At 36.0% G+C, this 27,182-nt stretch overlaps 1 protein-coding gene across 3 annotated transcripts in view; it reads left to right on the forward strand.

Moving 5' to 3' along the window:
* fignl2 (fidgetin like 2) overlaps positions 1-27,182 on the forward strand; it is a 58,008-nt gene that overhangs the window by 14,237 nt on the left and 16,589 nt on the right. The gene's annotated exons all lie outside the window — the stretch shown is intronic.

The raw sequence follows: 27,182 nt of genomic DNA on the forward strand, positions 1-27,182 counted from the left end.
AGTAATATTAGTAATACTGTAACATGTAGTAATATTATTCTTGTACCGTAAATGGTTTCCAGCATTTCAGGGATAAAAATTTAGAAATTCTAGAGATGTGGATTCAGACAGCAATTAAATTACCATATGACCTTGGCGTTTGTCAAAAAAACTGTATGTAATTTGGTGGTGGTAGGAAAAACAATTTGGGTTTGGATTGACGATAAATTCACAACTATCTCTCTGAATGTTGAAATGATCTTTTGTCCCCATGATAAACAATAACGGCACTACAAATTTAGGATTCTTTTTTTTTTTTTAGGAGTATCGAATAGTATTTGCTTATCTAATTAGTATATTAATTATTTGTTTGACATAATTGGTGGATGTTGGATACTTTTGACTTTGCGGAAGTTGATGTTGGACTTTACGTGTTTAACAGCTTTATGTTGAGGTGAAACATGCTTCAATTAATGTTTGTAGTCCCCCATTTTTCCCTCTTAAAAGGTATAAAAGAACCAGAAATTAAAACACAAGGTTTGCAAAACAAACCAAACATAAAGCAAAAAACTAAACAAAAACAAAACAATCCAAACTAAACAAAAAAAAAAAACATAGCAAAAAAACTAAAAACATAAAAAAACTGACCAAATTTTCCATTGTGGTATTTACCTGGCTGAGGATTTTTCTGTGTTCATTGTTAGCCCTGTGTGTGCACTTTTGAAATGAATGGTTGGCCAATGAAGCCCAGCTCTGTATAATAATAAATACAAATTGAAATTGAAGTGTTTTTTTTCTTTCCATCTTTTGACGAACCCCATTCTCATGTGGCCTTGTGTGAACAGCATCATCTCATAGGCTTTCACTATGACAATTAAAGTCACAGGCCTACAAGCCTCCATTGCCTGTTGTATTAGCAATTTCATCTGACAGTTCTCCAAACAGACCAGATCCCTTTTAAATGGGAACAATAATATGGAAAATGACTTCTATGTTGACTCACTCCCCTGTCATTCTCTCTCTGCATGTTTTCTTCAATGCGGGGCCATTAAGCTATCACGGACTAGGCTTAGGGGAAATGAAACATTGTCCAGAGCCAAAGGATTCCTGCGTGCCGAAGGGAGGACAGGCGGAGGGAGGGGCATGTGATAGGATGATGAGGGGCAGACGTGGGGAAAGCGTGCTATCAAAGCTGAAGGAATGCAGAAGTAGACTGATGCAGTCTGGAGTTCAGTCTGTTCTATAAACACCTAATTACTACCAACAGACCAGAGACAGAGAGACACTCTCCATACAATGACCTCCACACGGCAGTTTGGACACCATTGCTGGAAACAGTCCCATCAGAATGGAAAATCAGTAATGAGAGATCTTTAATATCATAGTTGTTTCTTCTAGATAGCAAAGAGATAACATGGAGATCAATTTGACAAGTTAGCTGAAAGTGAATGATCTGTCATCAGTTCACTATTATGTGCTTCCATTTTGATGAGATATTCTGAAATTTGCATTCTGTTTATTTAAAAAAAATGTCAGTTGTTGTGCTGCACCAAAATAATAAGATTCAGAGGCCAGTATAACCTCGTAATAAACTCATCTGAGCTGCTCTCCATACGAAGACAAAATGTCCTTGAGAGAAAATGGTGAACTGCAAGAATTTTGCTCTTTTCAGGTATGCAGTGGGACGTGACTGAACAATTACTTTGAAGAGTTTAAAGGGAGAGTTCACCCAAAAATGAAAACACTGTCATTAATTACTCTCCCTCATGTCGTTCCAAACCTGTAAGACCTTTGTTCATTTTCACAACTAACACTTTCAAGGCAAAGGACATTATTAAAATAGTCCATGTGACATAATTGGTTCAACCTTAATTTTATGAAGCTACGCAAATAATCTTTGTGCGCGAAACAAAAATAACGACTTTATTCAACAATTTCTTCTCTTTCCTGTCAGTCTTCATTGTGGTATTCTCGTTAACAAAAATGACAAAAATACAAAACAAAAGACTGACAGGGAAGAGAAGAAATTGTTGAATAAATTAGTTATTTTTGTTTTCTCAGAACTTCATAAAATTAAGGTTGAACCACTGAAGTCACATGGACTGTTTTAATAATATCCTTACTACCTTTCTGGGCCTTGAATGTGTCAGCTGCCAGTTGTTGCTGTCTATGCAGGGTCAGAAAGTTCTCGGATTTCAACAAAAATATCTTAATTTGTGTTCAGAAGATGAAGGTCTTAAGAGTTTGGAACGACACGAGTGTGAGTAATTAATGACAGAATTTTCATTTTTGGGTGAACTATCCCTTTAACTGAGATCTTGAGTCATATAGGCCACTTACTGTATTGCCATTTAAGTTTCAAAGCTATTCGGTTTTCTTTCTTTGTTTTCCATGGATGACAGAAATACACTGCTTTGGAACAACATGAGGATGAGTAAAAAAAGGACACTTGTCCTTTTCAAGCAAACTATTTCTCTAATAATCTTATTCATTCATTCATTCATTTCAAATGCTAGTAAAATTCTTTAAATGGCCTCTTTACTATGGCAGGACTTTTTTGTTCTTGTTTTCATATCTACAGTACTTGCTCTTCTTATTATATATATTTATGATTAAGTGCTCTTTTTTCCTTCATATAATCATCCAAGTACCGCCCTATTTTATTTTATTGTTTCACATCTTCGTGGTGCATGGTGCCTTTTTCTTTGACACCCACAGACGCATTCATGCATATATGCATCCACAATAGCGTGATTGGAATGCACGTGCTGTCGTCTGTCTCGATCATTATATTGCCAAAATTTTGGGTTAGTTTCAACGCCTCCATAGTGTGAGCGAGAGCAGCATTCAATAATTATTGATCTGTGGACATACAACTTTTACTGGAGCGCCCATTTAATCACAAAAGCTGATTTATTGTTGCCTCTCTGACAATCCCATTAAAATGCTGTCTAGCTAATCAAGTCCATTCTCTCTCCTGGAGGACTAATCTTTTACAGGGCTGCCAGAACAAATCCCTGTGGTAACAGGATTGCCAGGGAGTGAGGAGGACTATTCATCTGCTTTACCCCGTAAATGGAAAAATAAAGTTTACAAGAGTTTTGTGATTCCACACCTGATCGTAAGACAGTGTTTTATCCTGGTGAAATACACAATCATTGTTCTGTTATAATTATGGTTTTGTCAACTATTGTCGGTTCTCTACATGGAGGATTGACGAATTACACACCACATTTACCGACTGCAACTTCTTGATTCAGTGTATTTCATATTTTTCTGTTAAAAAAGTGCATTCTCCCAGCTGATATAGAAGCCAAGGTCAGCATGTCTATTTTCTAAAAAATAATGACAGTCTGCACTCTAAAAAATAGCCTTCATAATTTCATTATGAACACCTGATAATACTGAATAAGATTTCTAAAAAGGCTCTAAGCTAAAATGTCTGTTGACTGATTTTATTGTCTGAGTAAGATTGAATATACTTTCCTTAAAATGCATTTTTAGAGTGCAGTCCTTTGTTGAAAATATTTTTCTATTCCGTCATGTTATTGAATTATCTGTTCAGACCATTATGCAGCCATACTTGTGTGGCTCAGCAACATGATGCATCGTTGACAGTAAGCCGCCTTTGTGGCCGTTCTTTGACCTTGGAGTGTTTGTTACAAAGCCTGAATTGGTTTGAGGGCTTTTACGTTTGGACTCTGCAGTATTTGCGCTGTGATAAGATGCTGTGCAGTGCTCTCTGTGATGGGTTAGGTGTGGCAAACTTCACTGCTCACGTATCTGGACCATATACATTCCAGAGTCATGCAGTTATCTGAACTATTTGGTTGGAGGCAGTGCAGGCTCAAATGTGCCGATGGTTGTGCTTGGGTGGTTTTGGTCACTATACAGGTTTACAATTGTGCGTGTGCATCTTGCTGTTTTTTTAAGAGGCTCCGGTTTGAGGTAAAAACAAATTGATGCTCCTGTTTGAGATAAAAACAAATTGATTCCAGTGGAGGCACATAAGGTCCTAAAGCTTGCTATAATGAAATTGTACTTTTAAAGCCTTCAGGTTTCTCCTGCGTGGATATATTTGAGGGGGAGTTTTATGAGATTTTCATTGTGTGTGGGGCTTCATCCGCTAAATGAATTGAGAACCCAGTTGAAAGTGACAATGAAACCCTGAAGATGCTTGGGTGAGCTTTATGGCAGAATTTCATTTGTATTCGAGTCTTACTCTATATAAAGATTGAACAAGGAGCATCTTAAATATGTCAATCTGTAAACTTTACAAATCTATGGAAATGAAAAGGTTTTGCATCTTAAAATCCTAGCTTTAAAAATCTTACCTTGTGAATGGTTGAACCAAATCAGGTGAGGCTGGAGTGAGATACAGGTCTATAAATCCAACTGGATTATGTAGCGTGCGTATCTCACGCTGGCTTTTTCTTATGAAAAAAGACCTTTTATTCAGATTCTATATCATTTTGTGCGGTGTTGGTGATTGCACTTTTGTGTTTCAGCCTCTCTGACCCACAATGCAATCTGATACAGTACGTCCATTGTTCTGATATGCAGGCTCTATGGACAGAGTTATTAAAGTAATGTGTAATATCGGCATTTTCTTGCTGCCTCTAGCTGTGTTTATATTGCATTATTTTATCTGAGAAAACCTTTTCAGCCAATTGTGCGTGATAAAGGGACTTCATATGTGCTTAGTGATCAATGCTTATTATAGGAAGAGCTATTGACTCGCTTCTCATTGTCACCTGATGGAAAGGTGATTGTTCCCCTTCCATATGCATATTCTTCTGCTGATATTAGAGTTAAATAGTGGAAGATGATCATTAAAGGGAAGCAGGCTCAGACATGGAGAAGTATCGACCATCATCACAGACAGGCATGTGGTGTTTCTTGTCTTACAGAGATGCATGCAGATGCTGTCTCACGGGCCACTGCGCTGACGTACTGCAACAAGCTCTTCATTTGAACGATATGCAGAAAAGCGGCCCGTCTATTGATCTCACTGGTATTATAGTTCCTCTCAGTGCTTGGATCTCATCTCCGGTGAAGCATATCGTCAGCTGGCTGGTATTGTTACAGACAGGCTGTGGAACATGAGCCTGCTGTCTGGACAGGAAACCGTCAGCGAGAAGCGTCCTCGTTTTACCATTTTATATTTATTTCTTTTGTTTCTCACAGATCATTGGGTTGTTGATGATCTTAAAATGAAACATTCTTTTCGATCGCTGCTTGCATAGACGCTCAAGTCTTGTACAATTGAAGTAAATATACCTTTCGATTTACAGCATCGGTTGCAGGCGCGTGCTCCATTTACTTTCACTGCTTTGCTCTAAAAGATTGTCAATCTGGGAATGGCCGCTGCCGGTAGAGTGCCAGTAAAGTCTTGTCGATTTCATTAAAAATGGGGACAGATGTTTGTCATTACCCTTATTGATAAGTGCATGGTCAATAGTGTGATTTATTCGGGAGGCTCAGGCTAAGCTTTAGTCACAAGTTTTACAGTGGCTTGATCAATAGCGCACAATGAACAAGTACAAGAGCAGCACACGTGAATGCAAGAGTGTAAGCAAAGGGTTTTGGTGCGTTTACGATCAGTCAGGGCCAATAACCGAGCTGCTTGAGCTACATTAGTAATAATGTGATGGTTGCAATGACTTTCAGTTCTTTGTATGTTATATCAGGCTATAGGCTCTATAAGAATAGCGTGGTACATAAGAAAGGGATTTTGCTTGACATGGGTGCCACAGTCTAGTTTGTCAAAGCCTTTAGTCCAAAAGTAGATCAGGACTGTGGTGAAAGTCTCTCACAGATGTCACTATGTTAAAGAAGATGGATCTATTACACAATTCGTGACAGTGAAAATTGCAAGCGCCCCTCACCGCAGGCCCAAAGCTTGTCAGAACCTGTAATGCCAGATCCAAAAATAGAGCCTCAAAGGCACTTCGAATTGTAGGTCAGGCACAATGGATTTAGTACATTATGAGTATAATATTCTCTAGATATTATGCAGAAGTCAGTGTTCAAGTCACTGAGAGTTCAAGGCCATCCTTCAAATCTGAGGATGTCTCTACTGTTTGAAAATGTGTTAGTAACATTATTTGACGTTTTTATAAAGTATATACACCACCATTAAAACATTGGAGTTAATAAGAATTTAAAGGAAGAATTTAATTATTTTATTTAGCATGCAATAAATTGTTCAGAAGTGACAGGAAAGACTGTTACAAAAAACTATTGCAAATAAATGCTGTTCTACTCTATGATTAACTTTATAATCTGAAAAAATTATAAATGCATCATCTGTTTTCAACATTCATAGTAATTTCAAAAATGTTTCTTCAGCACCAAATCAGCATATTAATATGATTTCTGAATGACTGAATATTGGAGTAATGGCTGTTAAAAATTCAGCTTTTCCATCACGGGAATAAATTGCATTTAAATATATTAAAATAGAAAAGAGTTATTTAAAATCGTAATAATATTTCACAATATTATGTTTTTACTGTATTTGATTTAAAAAAGCCATGGCGAGCATATACATACAAATGTGATATGAATGTATGGGCCTATAGATGTTTTTGAAATAGACTAATGACATCTTTGTACCCATGAACAATGACTGTTTGCTCTAAAGCAAATGTCTAGTGCTCATTGTGCCGTGGGGGTGGCCACACAGCCATCTGTTTGTCTGATCGGCTCGTTTCTGGTTCCCTGGACCAGTCTGACCAGAGAGACGCACATTCCTCTGACTGATATAGAGCCTTAAGATGCTGCAGCTCTGGGTTCCAGCGCAAATGCAATTACAGCAGCCTTACAATGTCAGGGCAGACACGACCCTGACAGCGGCTAAAGAATGAGCAGTTTAGAGATTGAATTATCCTGCTGCAGCACCGCTGCCTGTCTGGGGTGTGAGGGATGATATAGAGCTGTCTAGAGCTGAGCTACATCTAATTTTCTCTCTCTTTCACTCTTGTCTTTTTTATGTATAGGCTATGTTTTGTGAAATATCTGACATCTTTAATGTAAAATAAAGGGACAGTTTGGACTAAAATTAAAATGCTGTCATCATTTACCAACCCTAAAGTTGTTCCAAACCTTTATGCTACTTTTTTAGTAGAGCTTTATTCAAATTGTAAATCATTTTAATTTTACAGGCAGATTTCCAATTTTATTTTATTTTTTTAGTATGCCATTCAAAAATTGGGTGTCCGTAAGATGTTTAAATGTTTTTGAAAGGCTGTGTTTATTTAATCGAAAACATGAATAAACGCAATTACAATTTTAAATGCAAAATTTTCTATTTTAATATACTTTAAAATGCCATTTATTTGTGCATGATCCTTCAGAAATCATTCTAATATGCTGATTTGGTGCTAAAAAAACAGTATTTTTGTGGAAACAGTGATTCAAAATTCCTTGAATAAAATGTTCAAAAGAACAATATTAATTCCTTTTAATTAATTTCCTTTTTTTCTTTTTTAAATCTTACTGACCTTAAGATTGTGTATTTTAATGTTTTCCACAGAAAAAAATGACCTTTGTAATATCATGAGACTACGTAAACAATCCAAGATGTTCATTTTGAGCAAACTTAAATCCAATAGCTTTTTTTTTTTTTTATTGCATTAGATGTTAGATCATTTTTTCCATTTGAATAGATTTTTTGCATCTTTTGCATTTGATAGGACAGGAAGGAAGAGGGCACAGAATTATTGGCAGAAGAAGGGTTAACGGAATCAGGAAATGCCACAAGCTGTTCTCAAACACAGTATGTCTGTTTGAGCTTCAACATATGTAAACGTAATATTTTCCCAGTATCCCACGAGTTGTGTAAACTTTCATTCACTTTAAAAAGCAATTACTGTGATATTATTTGAAACAAGGACGATGCCTTGAACCACCTTATTGTGCAGAATCCAGTGCTAATGAATTTGCACCTCAACACTGACACAGAAATCAATGGACATTTTTCTCTTTACTGTCATATTCAGAATGCATGCTTGCAGAAAGAACATTCTACCGCCCTCTGACTGCTCTGTAGTCTTTCCTTTATCTCATTTCATTCTCTATACCTTACCTAAAGTCACTTTCACAGTTTAATTAATGTTCCTGTAATGGCTCTTATAATGTTTGCAGTGTAGCACATATGAGCCATAGAGTCGGTCATGTAATGGAGGCTTAAATGAACTATTAATTCATGTGGCTGAAGGATAAAGGCACGAAGCAAACGGCTATAGATCATAACAAGCTCTTATGTAGAACAGCATTACAGGTGGACTGCTGCAGGATCTAATCATGCATTTTCAAATGCATTGTAAATACATATTGCACATGTGAGTTCAGCTATCAATCTGTGTTGCAGTGTATGCACGCATTGGTAAGCACAGAATACTGACGGATGATACAAAATTCTGTGTGTCTGTAATGGGGGAGGAGGGTTTGCTGTGCATAATTGAAAATCATTCAGATAGCTGTGCAGTTTAACCTTGAAACAGCATTGTCATGTGCAAGAAAACATCATTAATTGGTGCTAAGTCGCTGAAAAAAAGAGTGGGAGATGCATGTCAGTGTTCTATGGTCTTTTTATATGAGCTAACGTGCCATTGTGCGTAATGTATTTGCTTGAGGGATCGCAATATTGACTGTAGATAATTTGACAATGTATCAGCCTGTCTCGCAAGGCCTCACAGTAGATTTCCAGTCTGATCACCAAAGCTTTACAGTGATGTCCTACTGGTGAAGATAACCTTGGCTTAACATTTGCTTAGATTTTGTGTACAGTATCAGCTGTAATATAGAGTGGAGTGTAAAACTGAGACCACTTATATATTTTATTATTTTATTTCATTTTAAATAAATTTTTATGTTGTATTATTTGGTTTTACTCTTAAATTTGTATATTTGTTTTATTTTAATTGAATTCAGAAATTTTGCTCTTACTCTTATTTTATGTATTTTTATTTATTTTATATAAATTCAGAATGTTGCAGTATTTGATTTTACTTAAAAGTTTGTTATACAAATAAAAATCTATTTTTTGTTATTTTTACTTTTTTATTTTATTTTATATGAAGTTTTAAATGTTGTAGTATTTGATTTTACTCATGTTTTGCTCTTATTTTATTTATTTTTGTACATTTATTTTAATTGAATACACATTTTTTAGTATTTGATTTTACCCTTACTCTTATTTTATGTATTTTAGTTATTTATTTTGTTTTATGTAAATTCAGAAAGTTGTAGCATCTGATTTCACTTAAATTTATTTACTCTTATTTTTTATTTTATTTTAAAATGATAAATTGTACATTATACGTAAATACAAAGTTTTGTAATATTTGAGTTTACTCCCAAATTTTGCACTTACCTATTTTATTTTATTTTAAATGAATTTCAGAATTGCATTTGATTTTACTTTTAAATATTCATTTTTACATTATATCACTTTGTTTATTGTCAGGCTTTTAAAACTCAAATTATCAATGTGGTTTTGGACTTCTAGATCCAATTTAAAACCCAAGAAATTCATTCTCAAACGACCGGGTCCGTGTATCATCTGATCATTAGTTTTTTTTTTTATTAATATTGATAGTAGAAAGACAAGACAACTGCGCCTATTTTCATTTTTTTGGTTCACGGGTAGAAAACGGATAATCAAAATTCGTTTTCCCCTTGTGGGCGGTCATGAGACGCCCCTTTCTGCCGATTGGTCAACCAAATCTGAACCAGTGACGTCATCAGTCTTTCCTCTGTTCTGTTCAAGAAAATAATAGTCCTCTGCTGCTATATCAGTATAACGATTCTTAAACTGTACGGGGCAGGTCTTAGATGGTCTTTCTTCTGTGCAAACTAAGAGTTTTACAGAAATATTTATTTCAGAAATTTTAATCAGCACCCAGCCTGTTTTATTTAGCTGTGCGGAGTTAAATCAGCGTGATGCTGCACTAGGTGCAGAGTGGATGAGAAGCACAGATAAAAAATAAACAAAAAAAAGACACCGACAGGTTTTGCTGTACTGGAAATTATTATATAATCACAACTTCATTCCACACAGAACCCCAATATAGAACAACAGATTTATTCTATTTAGATTTAGTCTATTTAGGCTATGTATTCTTGATTGGCCTTCAGTGACTTCTGTTCTAAATAGCTACTGAACGTAAACAATTTAAGCGCGTTATAAATGCCATTCCAAAAAGTTTTATAAATCTATACAAAACTTTTGTTAACATGCCAGATGGATCATGTGAACTCTCATCACTTCTCTTTAATGGTAACAACCTCAAAGCTTCCCAACAAACTTATTCGTTCTTGTTTGTTTATAGACTGGGCTTTCTTCTGTGTAGATATAAATTCTATTCTTTGCATCAGCTGGGCATGGCAGGGTATGATATGACGGCTGTTATAGCCTACCCTGCTAGCCCAGTAAGTTTGTTTGTTTAATTAAGTAAATAATTACTTAATTCATTTCAAAATAAATATTTTAAACACTAAAGACACTAAAATAGGAAATAATGCAATTGGGTATAGGCCTAATAGGCCTATAACCTTCACGCAAGAAACTGTCATTATGGCTGACAACTGGAGAACAGAGATATTAAAATACATACTCTCCTGAGTTTTATAATGTAGTCTAGTATTTTATTAAAATTTATTATAATTGGTATCTCAAAATATGCATTCGTGTGCGGCGCGAGCTGCTGCCCACTGACACATAGGAATGCGAGATTTTCAGAAAAGTAAAAACTTGCCATTTCGGTTGTTTCTCACTAAACCCATATACCCTCAGAACGCTTGGAATATATGCCACAAGTTATTTTACGACAGATTTGCATCCACTTCAAAAAGAAAAGAAAAAAAGTTTCCTGTAAGGGGTAGGGTTAGGTGTAGGGCAATAGCACATACAGTTTGTACAGCATAAAAACCATTACGCCTATGGGATGTCCCCACTTTTCACAAAAACAAACATGTGTGCACTGTAAAAAATGACCATGATTTTAGTGGTAAAAACTGCGAAAATGATACAGTAAAAACCTGTTAAATGGTTAACGGTAAGTTCCCTTAATATATACGGTGAAAAACTGTAAAAGACATTTCAGACAATTTTATGGTGAAATACCATTTTTTGGAAGTGAAAAAGAATGTAAAATTTACAGGGAAAAAACATAAATTGACGTTCCCAGAACTCCCATTGTGTTGCATTTCAAATGGGATGTGTTTTTTTTTAAACAAATGTTTCTTCTTAGTTTTTTCTTATCAGTTATGTTTACTAGGGTTGTATGTTACATCTAATGTTGTTAAATTAATGTTTATTGCATATTTCAGTTCAATGAGTCTCACCATGATGGTGTTTAGTGTTGTGTGAATGACAATGTGTACCTTCTATATATGTTATTATTTAAAAGCTGCTTGTGATGGGCTTTGGTTCATCATGTGACTTTCTCATCACCACCTGCATTTGGTGGTTATCGGTGCATTACAAAGGTACAAAACAGATTTCAGTACTTCAATAGGTTGGTATATTAACATTATATCAGTTAATTAAATTACAGTATTTAACTGAAAATTTAAGTTAAAACCGTAAAACCTCAAATGTTGCTACCGTATTTTTTACGGTAGAATTACAGCCGGGAATCACAGCTGCCGGTTTTTTACCGTAAATTTAACGGAATTTTTTTTATTGTGTGTGTGTGTGTGTGTTTCGAAAAAAGAAGGTATAGCCTTTAGAACAGGTAAGTTGCCCTAGTTCACACAGTTCCAATAAATTGTGATGGGTTAAATCAATAAGCAGACAAATGCGACTAGTCAAGCACAGACCAGTATTGAAGTGCACAGGAAATATGCAGCTATCATTTTAAAGCAGTTTATTTAATTAATATTGAGTATTAATTTATGTTCACTTGGATTTCTTTCCACAACAGGGGAAATAACTAAATACTCTATCATTTTATTTGTGTGCATTCAAAATAACTACAAAATGTCATGCCATGCAACACTTTTGCCGCATCTCGCGACATCTTTCTGTCGCACGCCACAAACACGAACCAATCCACAGTGAATTTGACACGCCTACTTTTAATAGTCTACATTTAAGATTATTTGGCGTTAAATGCATCATATAAGTCACTTTGGAATAAATCACAGTATGTATCATGATAAAAAAATTACTTTACAATCTAAAAATACGGTAGGCTATAGCAAATTATTTCACGGAGCACTTTAAGAACCGCTGGTCTAACGTTAAACACAGAAGAAAGCCTTGTCTAGACTCTGCCCCGGTATGAGTTGTGTCGAGCTATTCATTAGTCTGCTTGTTTGAAGAGAAAAAGAGGAAATGTAGTTGCAATAAAACGGGTTATGAATACGTACACCTGCAGCAGCTGAGGACTACTATTTTGCTGCGCAGAAGTACTGATGACTGCACGGTTGATCTTCGGCTGACCAGTCACCAGAAAGGGGCGTTTAATTCCCGCCCACGTGTAGAAATCGAATATTTAAGATGTTTATTCATTTTTCTATGCCTCAATGAAAAACGAAACATTAAGCTGAATTCTCATTTTTTTCCTATTTTTGAACAAATGAAAAAACGAAAATAGGTGCGGTTTTCTCGTCTTTCTAACTAATGATCGGATGATACACGGACCTGGGACGTTGCGTTCATTTGTTTTTTGATTTAATATTGAAAACAGAAACATGAGAAAATGGCACCATTTTTAGTTTTCATTTTATTAAAAACATGAAAAGACAAGAATTCACCTTAATTTTTCCTTTTTACATTCAGGGGTAGAAAATGGATAAACAGCTTGAATGTTCGATTTCCACATGTGGGAGGGAATTAAAGCGCAGACCAGTATTGATTTTAGTGTGAATACACAGCACTTTTTCCTAACTTTTATTTTAGACAGTACAGTTTCATTAATAATGAGTATAAATTGATTTCATTTTAGACACAACACAGTGTGTTTTAGGGTATTTGACTTAAAACACAGGCGTTTCATTCTTGAATGAATCCGAGTCTTTGAATGAATCGTTTGAGTGAGTGGTTCAATGACCCATTTGCTTTGCTCCTGAACAAATCAGCATTTTGAACGAATCGGTTAAATTAATGACTCTATGACTCATTCATCAACACAATGACTTGCCGTCACCTACTGGCGATGCAACCTTCATAATTCAAGTAGCCTATCCAATTGTTTCATTTTTTCACTCATTTCATATTTCTGTAGGCTATTCAAAATGTTTTTATTTAAAACATTAATCTCATTCCATAATGCAATTGCTGTGTTAATGCATTTACTGCCGTCTGAGCAGCATTAATTGTGTAAATACATCTTAATTCAACTTAAAGGGGTCATATAATGCCATTTTTGTACAAGCTAATATGATTCTTTAGGGTCTAAATTGAAAGTTTATAATATACTTTAATTAAAAATTCTCATTAGTATTGTAAGAAAACACTCATTTTACCTGCTCAAAAACAGCTCTCTGTTCAGCACACCGTTTTAGTGCGTGTGTTTTTAAATGCTAGTGAGCTTTGCTCGCCCCGCCCCTCTGTTCTGTGGGGCGTTTTTGACACAACACACGTGGAGTGTTGCCTTGACAACAGTTGAGGGTATATTTTGAAGAATGGCAGCGGAGTCTCTGAGGATACTGTGCAACCGTAACGCTTTTGTTCATTATAAACGTGGGATTATTAATTATATTGAGAACGTCAGAATAGAAAACATGCATGTACCCTGAATGTAAACATTAGCCACATACATCGTGAAGCGTGCTAGCGATTTGCAAAGATTAATATAAAGATTAATATAAAGGTTAATTAAACGTTACACTCACTTCTTCTGGAGGTTCAGCAGGAACACGAATAGTTGGTACCGATTCTTTTTCAGGAGCAGCTTCTTAGCAAAACCAGCTTTATACTGACCTTCATTTATAAAGCAGTCTGGTGAAAAATGATTCGCGCAAACATGAAAACATTGACGTTGCTCATGGGGAATATTCCCTTCAAAAGCGAAACTCAGCCAATGTGTCTTCAGCGGTTCGGACTTAGGAACATCAAAATGACTGCTGTGTTCATTATTGCACCCGAGAACAGAACACCACAATCGCTTAGACGCCATTCTGCTCATAGACAGCTCCAGCGTATATCAACAATGACGCGCGGACTATGATTGACAGCTCGCTCACGAGCAAGGGCGGGTCTGTGTTGAAACACTGCTGTCAATCAACCATCGTGGGAGGGGCGTCCGACCGTGTGACGTCACACGGTCGAACGGCTTGATTTGAGACAGGGTAAAACAAATAAGGAGATTAAAAAAAAAACACTGGATGGATTTTTATCATTTTATGATGGTTGTGTACAGGCACTGCTAACACACATTTCAGTACAATCAACTTGTAAAAGTGCATGTACCATTATATGACCCCTTTAAGATGCAGCTTCTGTGCCACAGTGCAAAGTTGGCTTTGGTTGGTACTGATTTAATTGGTAACACCTATAATGTCATATTTTTCAAATATTGAATAAATTCAAGAATTTAATATTAAAGGTGACAGACATGTTTTATAAAGTTAGAAAAATGCCCTTTTCTATAAAAAATAGCATGTATTATATACATGTGTAACATGCCGTCGGATAATGACAGTATCATATAAACTTCTCTATGAAACAAAAAACTCAAAATAATAATCAAAACGGTAAGATAGCTTTATATTCACACTATAATCGATACTGGTCTGCACTTCACTATAATGTAAATGTCACGCAGCTTTGCCACACAGATTTTGATAACTGGACAGCTAAATAAAATGTGCGGTGCGCCAAAGAAATAGACTAAAAGGGTAATGTGGCTGCAGATCCGAGGTACGTACATATTTCTGCAATTAGCACCTAATATTTTCCATATAGAATCTATGCCTACACAGAAGTAAGCCCTGTCTAGGCACTGCCCTAGTATGGTTTGTGTCAAGCCATTTGTTGGTTGTTTGATGAGAAGGAGATGAACACAGGAGTTGCAATAAACGCTTTAACAGCGGAGGACTCTTATTCTGTTGCACAAAACTGAAGACGACATGACGACGGCACCATTTGATCGATGCTTGACCAACCAGTGAAAAGGTGCATTTCATTTCCGCCCACACTTGGAAATCGAACATTCAAGCTGTTTATCCATTTCCTACCCCTGAGTGTAAAAATGGAAAATCAAGGCAATTTCTTGGACCAGGGGAACTTCTAGACATTTAGTAAAGATTTTAAGAAATCAGTTTATTGCTTACCTCCAGCCAACATGGCAATGAAACATTTTTCTAAATAGAGACCGTGGTAGTTAATGACTACATGACTATATTTTTCCCAGTTGTCTGAGCTTAGGACAGTAGCTTTGAAGAGCTGGACTGTAACCCAGTGATGGCACTTAAGGGAGCTGATGAACAGTTCTGGGAGCACTAATAGATTCTGCGCTGTGCCAAAATGGATCCCATCTCCTCCCAGGCTGCTGTGTTGTCACTGTATTTGTGGATCAAATAAATTATTGATGGATAGCTGATCGGGAACTCAATTACAGGCAGATTACTGAGGAAGACGGACACCAGGAAACTGACGTCCTGATTGAATTAGCACCCTCACAAACAGAGAAAGCGTCGTTCAGACTCGGCCCTCCTTCCAAGACCACATGGGGATCCCAAATGCCTCAGGCCATTTCTGCCCACCTCTTACGTTCCTTTCAGCACTCTTAAAATGCAGTTTCTATATTATGAGGGAATTTCTTGGATTGATTATCATGTCTTTTGGAACAAATGACTTGCAGAAAGTTTTCTTTTATTATTTTATATGTGCTTGTTCCCATATTTGGAAGCACAATGGCCTTGAATGGCCTGTATGCAGTGTGTCTGAATGGAAGGATCTAATCAGAGACGCCAGTATTCAGAGGCATTAATGTTTTTTGGTGTGTTAATATGGAGCTGCTGTGCTGTATACGTCTTTGGTTATGTTTACATCCATTTCTGTGCACAGACCTTGACACATCTGTTGAATATGTCTGTTGCAGCTGCTTCCATCTGAGCTTCTATAGGAGCAACAATGAGCCTGATGTGGGCTGAAAATATATGTGCATAAATATTGGCATTTATAGGAATCTCATTCATATAACATGATACGTTGAATTGGAATCTTGCCTCCCAAGGAAAGAAGCTATTACAAAGTTAATGTGAGCTCCGGATAGAGAGCTAGAGGCTGAATTGGGTGCATTTATCTTTTTCCTCTGGTCAGCAATTGAAAGGAGAAAAAAGTGAAAGAAAAAAGCTTGCTTATACGAAGAAACACCTTATTGAACAGATCAGTTTGCTTCAGTCATCAGACACTTTTTTTTTTCTAAACTGTTCTATATCCCTTTTTCTGCAGCCATAGTCAGAAATCCATTTGTATTTGACTAGCTCACATATAACGAGACTTTAGGTTAAAATTGATTGAATTTAACTTTACAATGATCAAAAAGTAACATGAAATAACAATACACAATACTTTATAGCACTTATTAATTTTGGTTAATGTTAATTTCTACATATAAAGCAACATTTTAACATCCTTAAATTGTATATATTAGATGTAATGAATTAATGAGCAAAAGCATCTATTTTTAAAGTAATCTAGATTAGTAAATACTGAAAAAATAAAAATGAATGTAAACTTTATTGCATAGTGTTGTTTTTTAATCATTGTTAACCATCATTTATTTTTAAAATAATTTTAATTAATTATTTAATCATTATTTTAGCTTTTAATGGTTTGTGTGGTTCTTTAAAATGCATTTAACATACATAAAAATAAATTTAAAAATACTTAAAATTGAAAATCTGCAAGCATAATACTATAATGCAATACAACTATAATTTATTACCAAAATGCTATAATTATGCTATAATTAGAGTTTGTCATAAACTTTCCTAGAGTACTAAACACCTACAACCCATTTATCCTCATTTAAATTGTACTATACTTGTACTATATATACATATATATAATGAGTCTAGTCTCTCTCTCTCTCTCTCTCTCTCATTCTCTCTCCCTATATATAATGAGTCTAGTCTACATATATTCATTTGTTGATTTGCCATTATTTAAATTGCAAACAAAATCCTGAATGAGGACACCTGTTTGTGGCTTTAATTGTCGTTGGAGATACTGACATAGCTGGGCAAGAGGCTTTTGTTGCTGCTCCGTTGTGTGTGTTTTTTTTTCTGGAATATTCTGAGACTATCCTAAGTGTTTCTGTGCTTGATCTTGGGCTAGATGGTGTACTCAAATGCAGTATATGGCATACTGCTCTGATACATATACACATTTATTGATAGACTATAAAGAACACGCTGATGTCAGCTTTACTGACAGCCTTGGGCAAACAGGCACCAGCAATATGGCTCACCACCACAGTTTTCCATGCAGTGTGGGTGGGTTGTATCACACTGTCTCCGTCTCTCCCTCCAGACGCCATTCTGGCTCCATCGGCCCCCCCAGTGCTTCAGCCTGTTCAATTTATTGCAGCTTCAGGCTCTCTGTTAAAGCACCAAACCTTCACCCAGTTAGATACTGTATATATAGTACTCGTGTCAATCAAAATTTTCATAAAGCCGAACATTTTCAGCCGCACGTGCTCCAGCCATTGATCAATTCTGCTTAACGCTGTGCATCTGATAAACCACCTGACAGATGAATTTGTTTTTTTTTTACAAACCAAATCATCTCTGATCAATACGTCGACCAAGTCGCTGCTCGGAAACAATCAATCACGGAGAAGCAGAAAGGAAATCAACAGTGCTGCCTTTATGCCTTTTAAAGTCAATGTAAACAAAGTAAGCACCTCGAATGGTAAACAGTCACTTTGTGATTTGCCAAGTGCAATGACATTGATCGGATGAGTGGCAACTGTGAACTTCATGAATCATGCAAGTGAGAATCGGCTGGTGTGTATGCGAGCTGGAATGTGTCCATCTCTCTGTCCGTGACTCATCTGTGCCAACTCAGAGCTGCAGCTATATATAGAGTTCCTGACATCAGGCACTGTTGAGGGAAGAGCTGGTGGAAACGTTATCCCGACACAACGGGCCTGTCGAGGTTTGAATAGACAGAGGAGCTCAAGTGACACACAGAGTTGCAGACTGAAAGTTATTGTTCACATGTTGCCTAGGGGGAAAAACATTGGAATGTTTATACCTCATGTTCTGTTGAGATTTCATGTTTGTGACTGTTTCAAATATGTTTTCATAACATTAGAAAGTCTTTAGACCATTAATATTTTATTATTTTATTTTATTTTATTTTATTTTATTTTATTTTATTTTATTTTATTTTATTTTATTTTATTTTATTTTATTTTATTTTATCTAATGACTGGTGGTATTTTAGTTTTTTTCCATTTTAATTAAAATGTAAAAGTTTTAGTAATTTTGATGTATTTTAGTAACATTAATGAGTCTTTACGCCATTAATATATATATATATATATATATATATATATATATATTTTTTTTTTTTTTTTTTTTTTTTTTTGCATAATGTCTGGTGGTATATTTGTATTTTCCATTTTAATTTAAATTTTAAAGTTTTAGTAATTTTGATGTGTTTTCATAACATTAGGAATAAGACTTTAGGCCATTAATATTTCATTTAATTTAATTTTGCCTAATGATCAGTGGTCTTTTTGAATTTCTGTTTTCATTTGAAAGTTTTAGTAATTTTGATGTGTCTACAAGCTAATGTCTACATAGTTTTTATGAATTTTACTTTCAGTTTTAGTTATTGTAGTTCAAGTTGTAAAAAAGTAACTCAAAATGAGAAATGTTGATATAAAATAAGATTTTATTTATTTTTTATTTAATTAGATTTTTTTAGTTAAATATAATAACTCAGCTAATATCCAAAGACCTCTTTTCTATATGACATTTACACTGTTAGGTGACTTAAAGGTGATTTTAAAAAGCTCTGAATTATGTGAACCAACACAAAAGTGAGTTATATTTAATACACACACAATTGCGGTCTTGTTCTGTGGCACATGAATGGCAACAATGCGAGTGGTTAGCCACAGTAACCAGAGTTCCCCCCTGCAGCTAGTGGATTAACCCACCTCTGTCTTTAATTAGAGCTCTAAAGCACTCTCATCTGACTCCTCTTTCAGCCTCAGAAATGCATCGGCACTCTAATCAAAGAAATTTAAAACCACACACTTCCCCTGAAGTCTTTGCAGGTATAGTTTGCAATATTTCTATAAACTGGTTTCAACACGGCTCTAAAAACAATGTGACTAATATGTCATGGAACTCACTTTTATTTATTTATTGAAATAGCAGGGAATCTTCTTCTAGGCTGCTCCAGTCTAAACTAATCTGAGTATGCATATATTGTGTTTGGAATTGCATTAAAATCTAAATTCATCATTGGTGACCTTTTGTATGCACAACGGCCTGCTTGTGCTGCCCTAAACGCCATGCCTGCACTACATAGAAAGTTCATGTTTCTCTGTGGGCTGTGTCACATGTTCCCCGCCAGATTAGCAGCCTTGCATGGACGTGACTGGGCGTCTGTGGGAAAGGAAGGCGTAAAAATGGAGCCCAGTTGCTTCTGCTGCTTCAGACCGAAATTAATTCCACTCCTGCTATTGCAGAAACTTCAGTGATGTGGAACTTGATTATACATTGCTATTGTTCTCTTATTACTCACTGGTTGTTCTCTTACAGGTTTGTTTTAATATTGATAGTACAACTCAGATAATCAGTTGATGATTATGTTTGAGTTCATACTGAAATTAGTGCTGTCAAACGATTAATCGCGATTAATTAATTTTAAATAATATATGTATGTACTGTGTATATTTATTATGTATATATAAATACACACACATGCATGTATGTATTTAAGAACAATATGTTATGTTTATATATTAAATGTATTTATATATAATATAAATTATATGAATATAAATATATGTAAATACGTGTGAATATTTCCAAAATATATACTTTATACACACACACACACACACACACACACAATAAATATACACTGTACACACTCATATATTATGTAAACACTTATATATTATGCTGTCTTTGAGATACTGAGTAAAATTTTGATATTAAAGAGTTTTATGATAGAAGAGTGGCAATGAAAGGTAGGAATTAACAAAAAAGCCATTCAGCTAGTGTCTTTCTCTCCGTCTTGCTTTCTGTCTTCCTCCATTGGCTCAGACTCCAACTGTGTGGAAGCACAGAGCATAAATAGCTGAGAAATGCCTTTTCTGTGGAGCCAAAGTGCTGGATTTAACCCCTCCGTACTGATCCCCCAGGCTGCTGCTTAATTCTCCAATTTTCAGCTGTTAGAGATAGAATAGGAATAATAAACATCTGAAACACCCAGTAATAATCCATCTGACCCCGCTCCCCTCCTCTGTATGGACACTGAGGCCAGGCTAGAGTTTCAGTCCATCCTAATCTCCGCCAAAGACTCTGCACTCGCCCGGCCGGCTAATGAAACCATATCACCAAACTTGAGCAGCCTGGGACTGATTATCACCACATTCATGCACACACCCCCGAAAATCTCTCTCACACACATTTTGAACCCTGAGATTGCATAGAATGTGATAGCATTTTTGTATGCAATAATATGTTCAGCCTCATTCAGTTCAAACAACTGAATCCTTGTTATGGATTTATTACTTTCCATGTGGAATTCAAAGTAACCCAGTATGTCAAATCCAATGAGTTCTTAAATTATTATTATTATTTTTTTTTTTTTATCAAACCAAATATATGTGACCCTTACTGACAAAATGAGTCGGAATTTGCACAGTCTAATTTTGAGCTACAGTCAAAAGCAGTAAAAAATGTCAGTTTTGGTCGAATTTGAAGTTTTCACAAAAATGAGTTCATGAAGCACTCTTCTAGCGATCCCAATGCTCCAAATAGTAATTAAACATCTAAAATCATCTTTATTTGTATGTTTTCTGATAAGAGTACCTTTTTTCTCTGCTCACTTCTGGACGACTGCTTCTTCTCAACACAGGTTGGTCTATTGTTGCAAAGCATAGTTTTCCAGCTTTGTGAATATTCATATCGAATTCTCAATAACATGTCCAAACCAGTGAAATATGATTTTCAAATCCATGCTGATGAAAACAAAACGATTGCACTAACTGACATTTGTAAAGCTTGTGCATTAGACGCGTCTGTCCAAGAGTGCGCAATACATTATTGTGAAATATGTCTTGGTGAGATTCACACAAACATAATCTGTTATGTCTTACATGAACGTTTAGTTAATGGTTGGGGAAAAATCTGATGTGTAACATTATATTAGATCCATGCATTACAGTAGGTCTTACTATAGATCTGTCACAATGTTAAAAAGTGAAAGTGACGTGACATGTGGCCAAGTATGGTGACCCATACTCGGAATTTGTGCTCTGCATTAACCCATCCAAAGTGCACACACACAGCAGTGAACACACACACACACCGTGAACACACACCCGGAGCAGTGGGCAGTCATTTATGCTGTGGCGCCCGGGGAGCAGTTGGGGGTTCGGTACCTTGCTCAAGGGCACCTCAGTCGTGGTATTGAAGAGCGCTGTACATTCACTCCCACTTAATCAAACATTAAAGGGGTCATTGGATGCCCGTTTTCCACAAGTTGATATGATTCTTTAGGGTCTTACAGAAAAGTCTATAACATACTTTGGTTAAAATTTCTCAATGGTAGTGTAAAAAACACCCTTTTTACCCTGTCAAAATCAGCTCTGTTTTCAGCAAGCCGTTTTAGTCCATGTTGCTTTAAATGCTAATGAGCTCTGCTCACCCCGCCCCTCTCTTCCGTGGGGTGATGAGCACACTGTAAACTTAAGCCGCTTGCTAACTTGCACATTATTAGGAAAGGCAATTTACAAAGATTCATAAAAAACCCTTATACTCACTTAGATGAAGCTGGATCACGAATGATTCGCACGAACATAAATGCATTTAGGCAGATTTAGGGATCGGCGCATTCCCTTCAAAAACGAAAGTAACGTTAAACCTCTGCGTCTTCAGTGGCTCAGATGTTGGGATTAAATGACGACTGCTATGTCATTATTACATCCAACAACAAAACACCTCAATCACTTAATCGGAGACATTCTTGTCTTCCCCTGCACTGGAGTCGACACAATGGTGGACAGCTCTCAGCTCAGGGCGGGTCTAAGGTAAGATGGCCTTGTCAATAAACTATCGTGGGAGTGGTCTGTGCAGAACTACGTCATTCTGACAGGAATCTCAGAACAGCCTGATTTGAGAAAGGGGATTTTAAAATAGGGATTTAAAAGAAAAACACTGGGTGGATTTTTATCATTATAGGATGGATGTGTACACACACTTCCAGCACACATTAATGTTCAAACAACATGTAAAGTGAATTTTGCATCCAGTGACCCCTTTAAAAGAAAAGACGGAATCACTAGCTTCTCTTGATTAAACTACTGTTTATTTGCATCTTTGTTCTTATTTTTAATAACAAAGATACATTTAAAAATAGCTATATTGTGATTAATAATATAGTAATTATATTAAGAAAAGAATTGGAGGAAAATATGCAACGTTTGTTGTTGAATTTTCAGAAAACGTTAACTTGATTTTTCTCAAAATCAACTCTGCTGACTCTATCGCCTTCAAACGGCTGTAGCTCAGTCTTTTTTGTCCGATTCCAACAAGTCATGTACCATTTTGAAGATATTTTAATGGAGATTTTTTTTTAAATTAGCATTTTTGAAAAATTTGCTCATTCTGACTCATTTTGCCTGCACAGGTCACATATTGCTTTTAGCTTTATATGTTTTGTGTATATTCCTGACATTTGTCCAATCTTACGTTATGTAAGACCTTTACCTTATTTTTTTTTTTTTAGATGACTGACGTATTTTATATTTGTTCAGCTATGGTAGAGAATGAACACTTGTCTTCAGGAGTGCCATTCTCTCTGGCTCTAAAATGGCATTGTCTAATTATAGACTCACTTTATTTTAGGTGGTTGCTGGAATTAAGCATGACAATATTTCCTCTGTCAGCCATGTGTACCACTCAGCAGTGTACAGCTGTCACCTAAAATGAGACTTGAAAATTAGCCCATTAAACAGAATAGTGCAGCAATACCAGATACACACACACATTTTATATATATATCAACAGCTTGGGGTTGGATATTTTATTTTATCAAAGATATTTTATGTTTTTGAAAAAAGCCTCAAATGCTCACAAAGCAGCATTTATTTGGGCAAAAACTACAGTAAAAAAGTGATATATTATTAGAATTTTAAATAACCCTTTTCTATCTTAATATATTTTTAAATGTAATTTATTTCTGTGATGCAATGCTGAATTTTTAGCATCCATTACTACACTCTTCAGTGTCACATGATCCTTTATAAATCATTATAATGTGCTGATTTGAATAAGAAGATTTAGTCTTATTATCAATGCTGGAAACAGTTGTGCTGCTTAATATTTTTGGTAGACACCCTGATACATTTTTTTTTTTTTTCAGGATTCTTTGATGAATAGAAAGTTCAAAAGAACAGAATTTATTTGAAATAGAAATCTTTAAATGTTTTTACTGTCACATTTGATTAATTTAAAGCATCTTCTCTGAATAAAAGTATTTATTTCTTTAAGAAAAAATATCTTACTGACCCCAACCTTTAGTATGAATTAATAAAATATATTTATAAATATAAGTATATTTTATATCATACAGTATATATAATATGTTTATATTATATTATATTTGTCATCTGTTCTTTGTCAGTGCTATATATATATAATTTATTTTTTTCTCTTGTAATTAGAAATGACTGGGAAAGTCATGGACAATTATTGGTCATAAGGCGTGGGATCCCTGTAACATAGATGAGCGCAGCCTATTTTAGTTTAAAACTGAAAATCACTAGCATGTCATCTTCATTAAGGGGTATGCTGGAGTAGTCCTGCTCTTTTGCTCGCTTAATGAGTACCAGCGGGGGACAACTGCATGGCTTGCAGCTTCTCATTCAACCAAATTACTTATTACCCTGATTCATCACTGGGCCGTCATTTGTGCACCTGAACCCCCTGGACTGTAAAGACGGCGAAGCTGCTAAAACCTGGCATGACCTCTAACAATAAGGTCAGATTGAGATTTTCAGCGTTTTAGGTCATTAGCGGTGTTTCTCTTCCTTTGTGTTTATTTTGGACTCCTGCATTAAGTAAGCTCAGCTGCTCGGTTCTTTAGCGCTTATAATCTAATATGCTCAAGATATCATGGGGTCAGTGGACATGTGGTGTTTGAGGTTGTGCTGGGTGGTGAATTGTACATGCTTGAGGTTGATTTTATGAGTGACACCTGTCAAACTCACTCTTCCCTTCTCTGTTCCTCCCTTTCTAGCTCGGAAGTAAGACTGCTTTGTGGTCATTAGTGCTGCACTCAGCAGGCTGCAGTAGCCAGACTGCTTGCCTCAGCATTAATGGTTAAATTTTTTCTCTTCTTGTGGGCGATAGAGTGATGGGCCTGCATCTTCACAAGGCCCTGCCAATCTGTTCCCATACAGCCACTATCATCTCCCAATTATAGTCAGCCTGGGAAGAAAAACTGCACCGTTAATAGAGACTGATGCACAGTTAAATGGCGTTTCCGCAGCACACATGGCATTATGAATGCTTGTATTTAGCACTTCCACTTTTTAAATGGTTGCTTGCGCACTTTTGTGCTACAAAGAGTTAAAATAAAAGGATGAAAATGGCCGGCTACCGTTTCACCCCATGCTTTGTGCTGAGCTACAGTGATTTCCACTGGAGCACCACTAAGAATAGTACTGGTTAAGGCTTTTTGTGAGGAAGTTTCTTTTGAACGGGGGTGGTGCTGAATGGCAGATTTGGGGATAAAAGACCTTTGTTGGACAAAGGATAGTTTTATAGATGCTGATGGAGCAAGTTGCTGTGTAGAGTTGACTTGGTTACTGGTTGCATGGTGTAACCCCCTTTTCCTTACGGGGTGTCGAACCCTTGCTTTTTTCCCCTTTTGCTTGAAAACACTCCCACTGTTTTTAAACACTGAAGTCTGCATGCTTTCTGGTTTTTAGGTGTATTTCAAATGAGATTCACCACCAGTGCCATGTGACGTGTTAGATTTGGATGCGACGGATTTGGGTGCACATGGCTGAACACAGCGCTCTAAAAACAGATCGTCAGCTGTGCAGAAATGCTACATACACAACCTCACACACTCTTTACACTCCTCGCAAATTGCTGAGGAGCTCCAAAAATAAAGGCATAGGACTCTCCAGTCCACCTGTGAAAATGTGGGAGAATGTAGGTTCCATTACTTCAAACCACTCCTATGCTAACATGCTAAATGGTCAGTGTGGCAGCTGCAGTATCATGTGTTCACACACAAACATTTGAACTGACACTAGATGCTAAACTGATTTGTAAAATGAAATTCATTATAGTATTGAGTGAATCATTTAGTCATTCAGCAATTTCTTATATGTTGAAATAGGTACAGAAGCAGAGCTGAATCGCCTGAGCATGTCAAACTGGACTTTGGTGTCAATAAAGTGTCCCTGTAGCGTTCATGACCTTTGCTGACACAAGTTCAGTTAACAGCTACAGAAATGAGAGTTAGTGATTGCCTAGAAATTTCTACCAAACTGAGGCATAAATTATACCTTTTGATAATATAAAGCTTGCCATATAAAAGTTAAGAGAATATTTAAGAGCTACAAATATGAGAGTGATCTAGAATTGTCTAGAAAAGTATTTTTGGACTCACTTCAAGTTACAATTAATACTGACTTACTTGAGAAATAAATTATGCATTTTCATTCTAATTTTATATATATATATATATATAATTGTGAAAGTCCACTTAACAACTAAAAAGTTAACAGTCACTGATCAAAAAAATTGTCTAGAAATTTCCACTTATCTGGGCTGCGTTTCCCAAAAGCATTGTAAGCTTAAGTACTTCATAGACCCATTGAAACCAATGGAGCTACGATCAACTTGGGCTTATGATGCTTTTGGGAAACACAGCCCTGAGGCGCAAGTTATTTTAATGACAAATATTTAAGACTATCAATCAAAAGTTTGGGGTCAGTATGATTTTTAAAAGTTTTTGAGTCTTTCACCCAGTCTGCATTTATTTGATATGTGAGATATTGTTACAATATAACCTATTTATTCCCGTTTTGGCTAAACTGAATTTTCAGCAGCCATTACTCCAGTCTTCAGTGTCACATGATCTTTCAAAAATAATTATAATATGCAGATTTGCTGCTCAAGAAACATTTCACACTATTATGAAAACAGCCATTCTGTTTTTCTATGGATTTTAAGGATTTTTTGTTAAATAGAATAGCATTAATTTTAAATAGAAATCGTTTGTAACATTATAAATGTCTCTGCTGTCACCTTTGATCAATTTAATGCATCCTTGCTAAATAAATTATTTATATAGGCTAAATAGAGACTACATTTTAAATGGTAGTACAGTATGTCTATTTGTAAAATGTTAAAGTCATTTTAACAAATATATAAATGAGAGTCTGTGATCTAGAATTGTCTAGAAATGTCATGTTGGATTTACTTTAAGTTTGAATTGAAGTTCCATACTGGTTTGAGACATATGTGATGCATTTTGATAATATAATGTTTACCTTCTATCAAGCATTGGCCAGTGTTTTAGAATCAGCAGTAATTTTACCATTTTCAACCAAAATAAACATCTTTACGCTAATTCCCTCAGGGACTAGACTAGCTCAGCCTCTGCCTTTCCCTCCACCACAACTAGCCTTCTCTCTCTCAATTTCTCTCTCAGAAAAAGAATACAAGCCTGCACTCCAAGCATGATTGGTCAGCTGCCCCCACCCCATAGTCCTCATCTCATTCTCTCTTTCCCTCTCTCTGCTTAAATAGTTTTAACAAAAAAGAGAGAGAGAGAGAGAGAGAGGGAGGGGGATGGGGGAAGCTGGGGGAGGGTAATTGTGTGTGTGTGTGTGTGTGTGTGTGGGTGCTCTGTTGTTACTGGTTGGGAGGGAAAGAGAGAGAGGGAGAGGAGGGGATGGGGAAGCTGGGGAGGGTAATTGTGTGTGTGTGTGTGTGTGTGTGTGGGTGCTCTGTTGTTACTGGTTGGG

Source organism: Onychostoma macrolepis, chromosome 23 (assembly GCF_012432095.1).
Source record: "Onychostoma macrolepis isolate SWU-2019 chromosome 23, ASM1243209v1, whole genome shotgun sequence".
Taxonomy (NCBI): Eukaryota; Metazoa; Chordata; class Actinopteri; order Cypriniformes; family Cyprinidae; genus Onychostoma; species Onychostoma macrolepis.